Raw genomic sequence first — 9,403 nt, forward strand, 5'->3', positions numbered from 1 at the left:
AATTCAAACCCTATAACTGGGATGTTTAAAAAATCCCACTTGGTTCTTTTCTTAAATGTAAAACATCTTGAGCATTGATTATGCAAGTATACCGGACTCTCCTAGTTTCTAATATCAATACTCAATAAACTGGCCTTTACTGAGTGTATCAAGGATTGTGCTGGGGAAAATTAATTTATATGACATGGTCCCCGCCTTCACAGAACTTATGATCTAGTTGAGAAGAAAACCATTAATGTGTTTTTGAGTACTAAAAGCTGAGTGTCATTGCCACTACAGTTTGTTAAAAAACCAAACAAGCCTCTCAACCCACAGATTCATGTGTGTTCTGATACGCAACCTTTCCTTTCTTACTTGTCTCAATTCCTAGTTGCAGTAACTCAACACCCAACACAGTGCCTTGGCTCCACTGGCAGTGCTGTAGGTTACCAATAAACATTGTATCGCTCCTCAGCTTATTTTTGCCTGAAATTAGAGAAAGATCTTGTTTCCTACATGCTCTAGTGACTTGTCCTGCCCTTACATACCATTTTTTCACCTGAAATTCTTGTTTAGGTGCTATTTCCATCACCCTGATTTAGCTGTATTATTTTTTATTAATATCTTTCTTTTTTTTTAAAGATTTTATTTTTTTCCTTTTTCTCTCCAAAGCCCCCCAGTACATAGTTGTATATATTCTTCGTTGTGGGTCCTTCTAGTTGCGGCATGTGGGACGCTTCCTCACCGTGGTTTGATGAGCAGTGCCATGTCCGCGCCCAGGATTCGAACCAACAAAACACTGAGCCACCTGCAGCAGAGCGCGTGAACTCAACCACTCGGCCATGGGGCCAACCCCTGGCTGTAATTTTTTAAACGTCTTTTTTTTTTTTTTAATTTTGAGGTCATCTGTGTCAAGTGCCTATTACAGTGTCTAGGGCACAGGAAGTGATCAATGCAAGTTAATTCAGCCTATGAATACATTTTTGCTCTTCTGCCATGCAGTTCCAAATCTTTCTTTTCAATCAGGTAACATAACATACTCAAGTCCATTTCCATTTTATGCATTTATTCTTGCATTATTGAAGATGAAATGAAAACGTAAAGCACTAGGAGGAGGGTCATCTCTCTTTCCCGGGGCAGGAACACAGGCTCGAGCAATATATTCTGTGGAGCAAGAGTAAAAACAATAAACGTCCTGAATATACTTCCCATTAAGCAGGTGAAATTATTTTCCTATTTTCATAGCTTTGTATTTGAAGCTTTGCATTTTATTTACAGTATAAATTCTATTCTCTTTTCAGTAGATGCTGCTTCTTGTACTGAGCAATGGTTACTAAAGACTATTTTTCACCCCCCATGTAATGTGCTCCTGAAATGCAACCGAGAGCTTTCTTTCGGTTAACTTGCTCGCTCCTTTCATAGCAGCACCATGGAGCAGTATTTTAAAACCTTGAAAACCTCAGGTTTATACATGGTGTTGTTTATTTGCATGGTATTTAAAAATATTCTTCCTGCCCAAAGTAAATTTCGGTTTTTTCTTTGAACTTCCTTTTATAAAAATATGGCATGGTTGAGTTGGATTTTCAGGATTCTTTCTCAAATTTGGGCTTTCTTGTCACTGGCAGATTATTTTTTTTTCTCTTGGAAGATTAATTGCATTATACCAGTCATCTCGGAGGACTCCTTTGAGATGAACTAAGGAAACAGCAAACATGCTTCTCTATTTTAAAATGAGTGACTTGTTATAAGGCTAATGGAGAAACGCTATGAACTCATGGAGGTTTCTGGCACGAAGGCCTGCAGACTGCGCACTGAATTTCATCAGGATGCTCCTGGCTGGTGGAGGCTGAGGGCCACCTTCCTCTCCATCACCGACCTTACCAGCTCTGATTCTCTCAGTGCATCCACCTGCTGCTTTGGATGGTACTTTGACAGCTGATGCACAGATGCTTTGGCCATTTCTATTATAGCATCTATTATAGCAACTAGGGAGACCAGAAAACTACTAATTATGATTTCATTTAGAACATTTACTAAATGGAGCAATCTCTTTTAGTTTCACCACAAAATGAAATGAATTCAGATTTAAAATATAGAATTAATCTGAAGAAGTGATGATGAAGATAGATGATAAATATTTACACTCTGCTCCAGATCTTGCTCTCCATTCAAGATTAAAGAATAACACCAGCTACCAAAAAAAAAAAAAAAAAAAAAAAACTCAGAAGGCTTTGTTCTTTTCTCTTACCTAGAGGAGGACTGGCTTATCTTCATTTGTGTTGGTTGACAGAAAAACCCAAAGCCCAGGAAGATGAAACACTGGTAGATATTCCTCAGGAATGGTTCAGAAAATTTATCCCATTCAGACCTCACATCTTATTTAGACGCACAGCCAGTATCCAAAATATGTACTTTGCCAGTGCTATACAGTGTCTGAGACTCTTCAGGCTTCTATTATTTTATACAGCTATCATCTTTCATTGTTTACTTTGGATGGACAATTAACCACTTCACTGAACTTTTATCTAGGTCTGAAGAAGAGAAAAAAAACCAGTTATAAAAGCTTTTGTAACTTAGACCTTCAGATCTTACAACCCTCTGTCTTTTGTAAGATGACCATAATAGGTTTTATAACTGAATCATTTTTTTGGGGGGTATGTCTTATTTACGTGAAGTGAGCAGCATAAGGCCCAAGAGAAACTGAGACAGAAGAGAAGTAAGGATTGTCTTTGATTTGAGCTTCATAACTGCATGCATTAAATAATGATGCGTTCAATAGATAGATTAGAATGAGAAGGTAGGAGACATAGAAAATATCTTTACTTCCTTTCTGTGTAACTTTTTTCATATCCAAGCCATACACTTGTATTTGGAGGAGAACTTATAAATCATCTGGGAGGCTACTGCATTTAATGCAATGTCTGTATGGGTGACCAGTTGGCATGGCAATGATAGATGGACTCACACAACTGGGTCTAGTGGTTCAAACCTAGTTCACTTTGGCAGTGACTAAAAGTCTTTATGATCCAGCGATTGTTCAGCGACCTGGATGAAATGAATTGGTCTCTTTGCTGGTGAATAGCTGTCCATGTCACAAGACTAGAATGTAACTGGTACTAATTGTCTCCCTGGTTGATAGTTTCAGAAACAGGGTTAAAGAGGTCATAAGGAAGGTGATGGAATGCTCTATCTTGTCACACCATCGCTCATTTATTGAGCTCCTTGCACCAGGTCATCCTACTGGCTGGGCAGAGAGGAGGAAACCATGCATTGTTGCAACCTGAGTTAAACTGAGCCTGTCTTAAATGACACGTCTTCAATTCTCTTGATTATCTCTGTGACAAAATCTTTATACATGCCAAGTTTAGTCCAATACCTTCACCCCTGCGAGGGTGTGTGGTGGGGCAAAAGCAAAGGAAGTGTTAGAAAATAAAAAATAGTCTTTAAAATGACAAATGATTATGCTCATTTTAGAGCAAAGTACAGATTTAAAAGATTCAAGGAATTAGCTTCATAGTTTCTTTATAATTATATCCTGCTGTGTTAGAGAGTTGATTTAAAATTTACTCTCATGAATGCTTTTCCTTTAGGACCCATTAGAATATTTTTTAACATTTTTGTCCTACATAAAATGAAGTCCAGAAGAATTTTCCCTTGATGGGAAGAATTAATAATGTGAAGATGTCAGTCTTTACTAACTGAATAAAAAAATATAATTCAATCCCAATCAGCAGTTGATATGAAAGTCCATAGAGAAAAAATTCCAAGAAAATTAATAATAATGAGGTACACACAATAATATTAAAGAGACAAAAGAGTTACTGCAATAAAATAATATGAGACTGGAAGTTAAGTAGACATGCAGATCAATGGAACCCAACTGGACTGTGGTCACATATGCACATTCTCACCTTGGCAAAATTAGTGTTTGTTAAGCATGGTATTTCAAATCCATGAGACAGTTGGACAATTCCGTATTCAAAAGGAAAAAAAAATTGGATTTCCCCCTCACACCGTATACAACAGAGAAACTACAGATGGATCAGAAATCTAAACATAAAAATTATAAAAGTATTCAGGGGCTGGCTCCGTGGGCGAGTGGTTAAGTACGTGCGCTCCGCTGCGGCCGCCCAGGGTTCGGATCCTGGGCACGGACATGGCACCGCTCGTCAGGCCACGTTGAGGCGGCATCCCACATCCCACAACTAGAAGGACCTGCAACTAGGATATACACCTATGTATGGGGGAGTTGGGAAGATAAAGCAGAAAAAAAAAAAAGAAGATTGGCAACAGTTGTTAGCTCAGGTGCCAATCTTTAAAAAAAAAACAAAAGTATTCAAAGAAAATGTTTCTAAGGTTGGAGTGGCATTCTTAAGTAACACACAGAAGCCAGAACCCATAAAGAAATCACCATGGGCAGATTTGAGTACATTAAAGTTCTAAATTCTGTAAACGACAGCAAATACAAAGTTAAAATACAAACAGCTAATGTGAAAATATTTGTAGCATATGTAGCGGGCATATGTGACAAATATTCCTAATATTTAAAGAGGTCTTCCAATACAGTGAGAAAAAATATTAACCCCTTAGTAGAAGAATGGACAAAGGACATGCACAGGCAGTTTGGAGATGAAGAGCTGGAAAGGATGGATAAACATATAAAAAGTTGTTCACTTTAAATACTAATTAAGGGAATGAAAATTAAGACAGGATACACTTTTGTTGTTATTAGATTGGGGCAATAGGAAAAAAACTAGAAAACATTCTGTACTGTGCTATGTTGGGCTATGCTATGGCATGAAAACGACCTTTGCATACACTAGTGTGTTAAAAGGAATTTGTAAAACCTTTGGAGATTAGTTTGGTAATAACTATTAAAAATTTCAATGCACATTTTCTATAACCTAGAAGTATCATTCTGAGGAATCTCACCTATAGTTATGGGTTCAAAACATCACAAATACAAATGTGTCCCTCCCAAACATAAAGGTCCATTAATAAGAAAATGGTAAAATAAATCACATCATATCTTTACAATGGAGTCTATGTAACCATTAAAAAGAACAGGGTAAAGTTGTACATACATACTAACATAAAAAATATTTGTGCTGTATTGATGAGTGAAAAATATGTATAGTATGATGACAGTTCTTTAAAATGTGTATGTGTGTTTGTATTTCTGTATAATCTTAGGGAAATATTGAGAAGTATGTGTCCCCAATTGTTAAAAGTACCTAAAAGTTTAAAGTTGTTGAAAGGGTGAGTGGGGTTGGAGAAGCCAAGGTAGGACTTGTAAATAACTTTGTTTAAAAGGATGAGAATACAGGTAATTGTCTGGACTTGGAATTTTGGGCTTTTTAGGGAGATAGGTTTGTGTCTGCATGGCCTTATACTGGACGGAACTTGTCAACTCCTATTTCTCCAATGAGATCAGAGCAGGAATGATCATTAGTCTGCTCACCAAAGGAGCAGTTCAGACCTGGTTAAGAAGGCCATTGTAGGTGTACAAAGCACAACATGGTTTTGAGGGGTGCCCCACACTGGATATGGGTAACAAGAAAGTGAACATTTGTGCCTGTCGGGAGAATGTTTGCCTTCCTATCACTGCTGCTTAATTTCAGAGTTATTTGCCTTTTCTTCTGTTTTTTTTTGTTGTTAGTGTATAGTACTTACAAAAAAATAACTCTCAATAAGTATCGATTTTGTGAAATGATTGTTGATCATTGGAAAAATTATTTTAAAAATGTTTTGGTTTTTAATTCAGTGTTGTAATAACTTGTGAAGATTTTCGTGTGTGTTTGTGAGGAAGATTGGCCCTGAACTAACATTTGTTGCCAGTCTTTCTCTATTCTGTATGTGGGTCGCTGCCACAGCATGCCTTGCTGAGTGGTGTGTAGATCCAAACCTGGGCTCTCAATCTGTGAACCGAGGGCTACTGAAGTGGAGCAAACTTAACCACTATGCCAGCAGGCTGGCTCCTTGTGAAGATTTTTTTTTTAAATGGGAGCACCATTTCCTTCTTTCTTTCTTTCTCTCATTTTTGCACTTTCTTCCGTCAATAGTTTTAATAGTTCACACAGTCAAATTGACATTTGAATCAAGGAGAAAATCAGTGGCCCCTCAAATAAAGAAGTGTGGCAAAATTTCCAGTTACTAAAATGCCAAACTTCTCTGTACTCTTGTTTCTAAAACACAGCATTGAAATATGTCTTCTGATTTCTTAAAGTAAGGAATTAGTTTCTAAAATACCAAATTGCTTTTAAAATCACTTTCTCTTTCTCACTCATACTCTTTTTTTGTCTTTCATATGCCATTTTCTCAGTTATTGGCTTTTGGAACAAGTTTATTCTTTGCTTTTATCAGCATACATAAAATGAGACATTTATATTTTCATATTTAAATAAATTTTTTAAAGTCCTGACTAGTATCCTAATTTATAGTTATGATGTCAAGGTGATGTCTCCCATGTGGGAGATAATTTATAGCCAGATTGTTTGTGAACTTTTCTCCTGTTTATATCACAGCTTTTCTGTTATCGTTACTTCTAAGAAACACTTTTGTTCTTATACAGGAAAATCATAAGCAAAATCTTTATTTAAGCAATCAGTGATGGGGAGTGATTATGGCCTTTGCCCACACTAAGCTAGTGGTAAAACCTAGAGAGAAGGAATTATGGAGATCAATTCCTTTGAAACACTACTTTTGACTTGACAATCTCTTATTCAAGATTCTTTAATATTTTAATTCTGTAGCACTTCTTGGCTTTTATAAAGTAAAATAAAACGTTTGCCTCTGACCCTTTTTACAAACTGTTACCACCTCCTTAATACCTGTGAGGGGTGGAGAATGATGAAGAGTAGTTCCCACCTCGTGCGGGACAGACCTTGAAAGAGCTCACCTACTGCTTCAGGAGAAGTTGCGAGGAAAAATGACCCTCACATCAGTAATATTCTTGATCTTTCCTCTTCAAAAAAAAGAGAGAGAGAAGACCAAAACAGATGTAAAAAGCTAACAAAAGTGAAGTCAAAACCAAAACCAAGGCAGATTTCAAAACACATTGACCCATAAGTGGATATTTATATAAGGATCTTATACATAGGAGTAAAAGTTAGCCATGTTAAAAGCATTTTGGGGATACGTTCATGAGATTTAGTAGTCGTAATTCAGATTATAGGCAGGAAGGTCCTTGATGTCAGTCTTGGAAGTTTTGGCTAAGCATCAAGAGGGAGGAAAAGGCACAAGACTTTTGGAATAATATTAAAGTGATACCGCTGAATGGACTTGGGATAAAAATAATTTATACCTAGTTTAGTAATGAAATGATGCAGACATTATTTTAAGTGAAAAGCAGTGTGATATAATAAAGTTCGTGGAAACATTAAATCCAGCCTAAGAGGATGTACATGCAGAGCAGCCTGGTGACAAATGGAGGTGTAGCTAAATCACTCATTATGGAGGACTGAGGGGGACAGCCACTGATGCAAAGGGACAGCCCTGTGCCTGTTTACTGGGGTTTGTGCACAGCACTAAGTGAGCCTAAATGACTCAGGTGTGCAGAGGAGGAACACAGCCCTGAGCAAAGAAGCTGCTGTGTACCTGGCGAGGTCAGACAAGGAGCAAAGGCACACAGTGTCCACATTCCTGTGTGTGCTCAGGAGATAGGCTTCCCTGGTCTGGTTTGCATGTTTATTGGGCAGGAAATGATCTGTCAGTTTAATTTAGAACTTGTATTTTCAATGGAGCTGACATTGGGTTAAAAAAATCAATGTAAGACTCACAGGATAAAATAATGTTATCTTATTGACAGCTATCAGTAATGGATAATGAGGCCTTAGCTTGAACGTCCTCGAACAAATCAGGACTTGAGGCTGTCCAAAGGTTATAAATGAAATTCTCATTATGTAGACCTGTTAGCTTGAATTCCAGTCCTAGACATTAGTGTAATTAATTTGTGGAAAAGTGGCAATTGAGTGTGAGAATTCAAGTACGTTTTATTAATTTTTTTACAAATAGACTTTTAGAGAAAATACTCTCGCCTTTGCAAAGAGAAGCATTGCACTCATATGTATAACATATGAACACATGTGTATGGGACAGATATTTTTCAGTTTATGGGACATCATTATAAATCTCCTGGGAAGAAAGGAAATACAAATTGCTCAGGCAGCCTAATAAAATTCAGATAGAAATAATTGAGTTTAAGATACTCAAGTTCATCAGTATCAGATCAAAATTAAAACAAATTTTTGTATTCTGTGAAAGTAAGGTCACTGTTAAAAGTTCCTATTTTTTCCTTGCTGTGGTTTAAAATACAAAAGCAAAAGCAATAGCATGACTCCAGAGGGGTTTCCATTAGGTTGGATTTTCTAGAAAATTAGGCTCCTTAGAAAGGGAGAGGAAAAGATAGATTTTTAAAAATTCTCTCTTCTGTAGTTTTATTCATAATGGCCGAAGCTTGTATGCAGCCAAGATGTCCTTGAGTAGGTGAATGGGCCAACAAACTTTAGTACATCATGCAATGAAATATTATTTAGGGGTAAAAAGAAATGAGCTATCAAGCCATGAAAAGACATGGAGGAAACTGAAACGCATGTTGTTTAGTGACAGAAGCCAGTCTGAAGAGGCTACACACCGTATGATACAAAATATTTGACATTCCGAGAAAGACATAACTATGGAGTCAAAAAAAGATCAGTGGTTTCCAGGGACTGGGGCAGGGATGGGAATGAGTCAGAGGGGAGGGATGAATAGATGGAGCATAGGAGATTTTTAGGGCAGTGAATCTATTCTGTATGACACTGTAATGGAGGATACATGACATTGTGTATTTTGCAAAACCTGTAGAATGTACAACACCAAGAGTGAACCCTAATGTTAACTATAGATTTGGGCTGATAACGAAGTGTCAATGTAGGTTTATTGATTGTAAGAAATGTACTACACTAATGAGGATGTTAATAATGGGAGAAACTGTGTGTGTGTGGTAGCAGCGGAGGGCAGAGAGGTTTGTATACGGGAACTCTCGTTCTTCTGTCTAATTTTTCTGTAAACCTAAAATTGCTCTAAAAAAAAGTCTCTTAATTTAAAAAATTAATAAAAATTCGAAATTAGTGTTTGAAGTAGAAACTTTCGACTCACAAGATTAGGGCTACTCTGGGTGAACACATCCCATAAACTATGAGAATCTATCTTAGAAAGCCAGGTAGCTTTCTCCTTATGCATCTGTATTGACTTCCCATTTTCTAAAACATTAATCCAGATACAGTAGGATGAATTATTGATTGCATAGACCTTGGCCCACAAAGAGCATGTCTAGGGCAAGTCTGTCATTTGTAACAACCCTGGCCAGGGAGTTGAGGCTGACCTGAATGCATTCCAGGGCTGAGGTGGTGTTGTTGATCACTTAAGTCAAGGACAAATTTTG

Source organism: Equus caballus, chromosome 21 (genome assembly GCF_041296265.1).
Source record: "Equus caballus isolate H_3958 breed thoroughbred chromosome 21, TB-T2T, whole genome shotgun sequence".
Taxonomy (NCBI): Eukaryota; Metazoa; Chordata; class Mammalia; order Perissodactyla; family Equidae; genus Equus; species Equus caballus.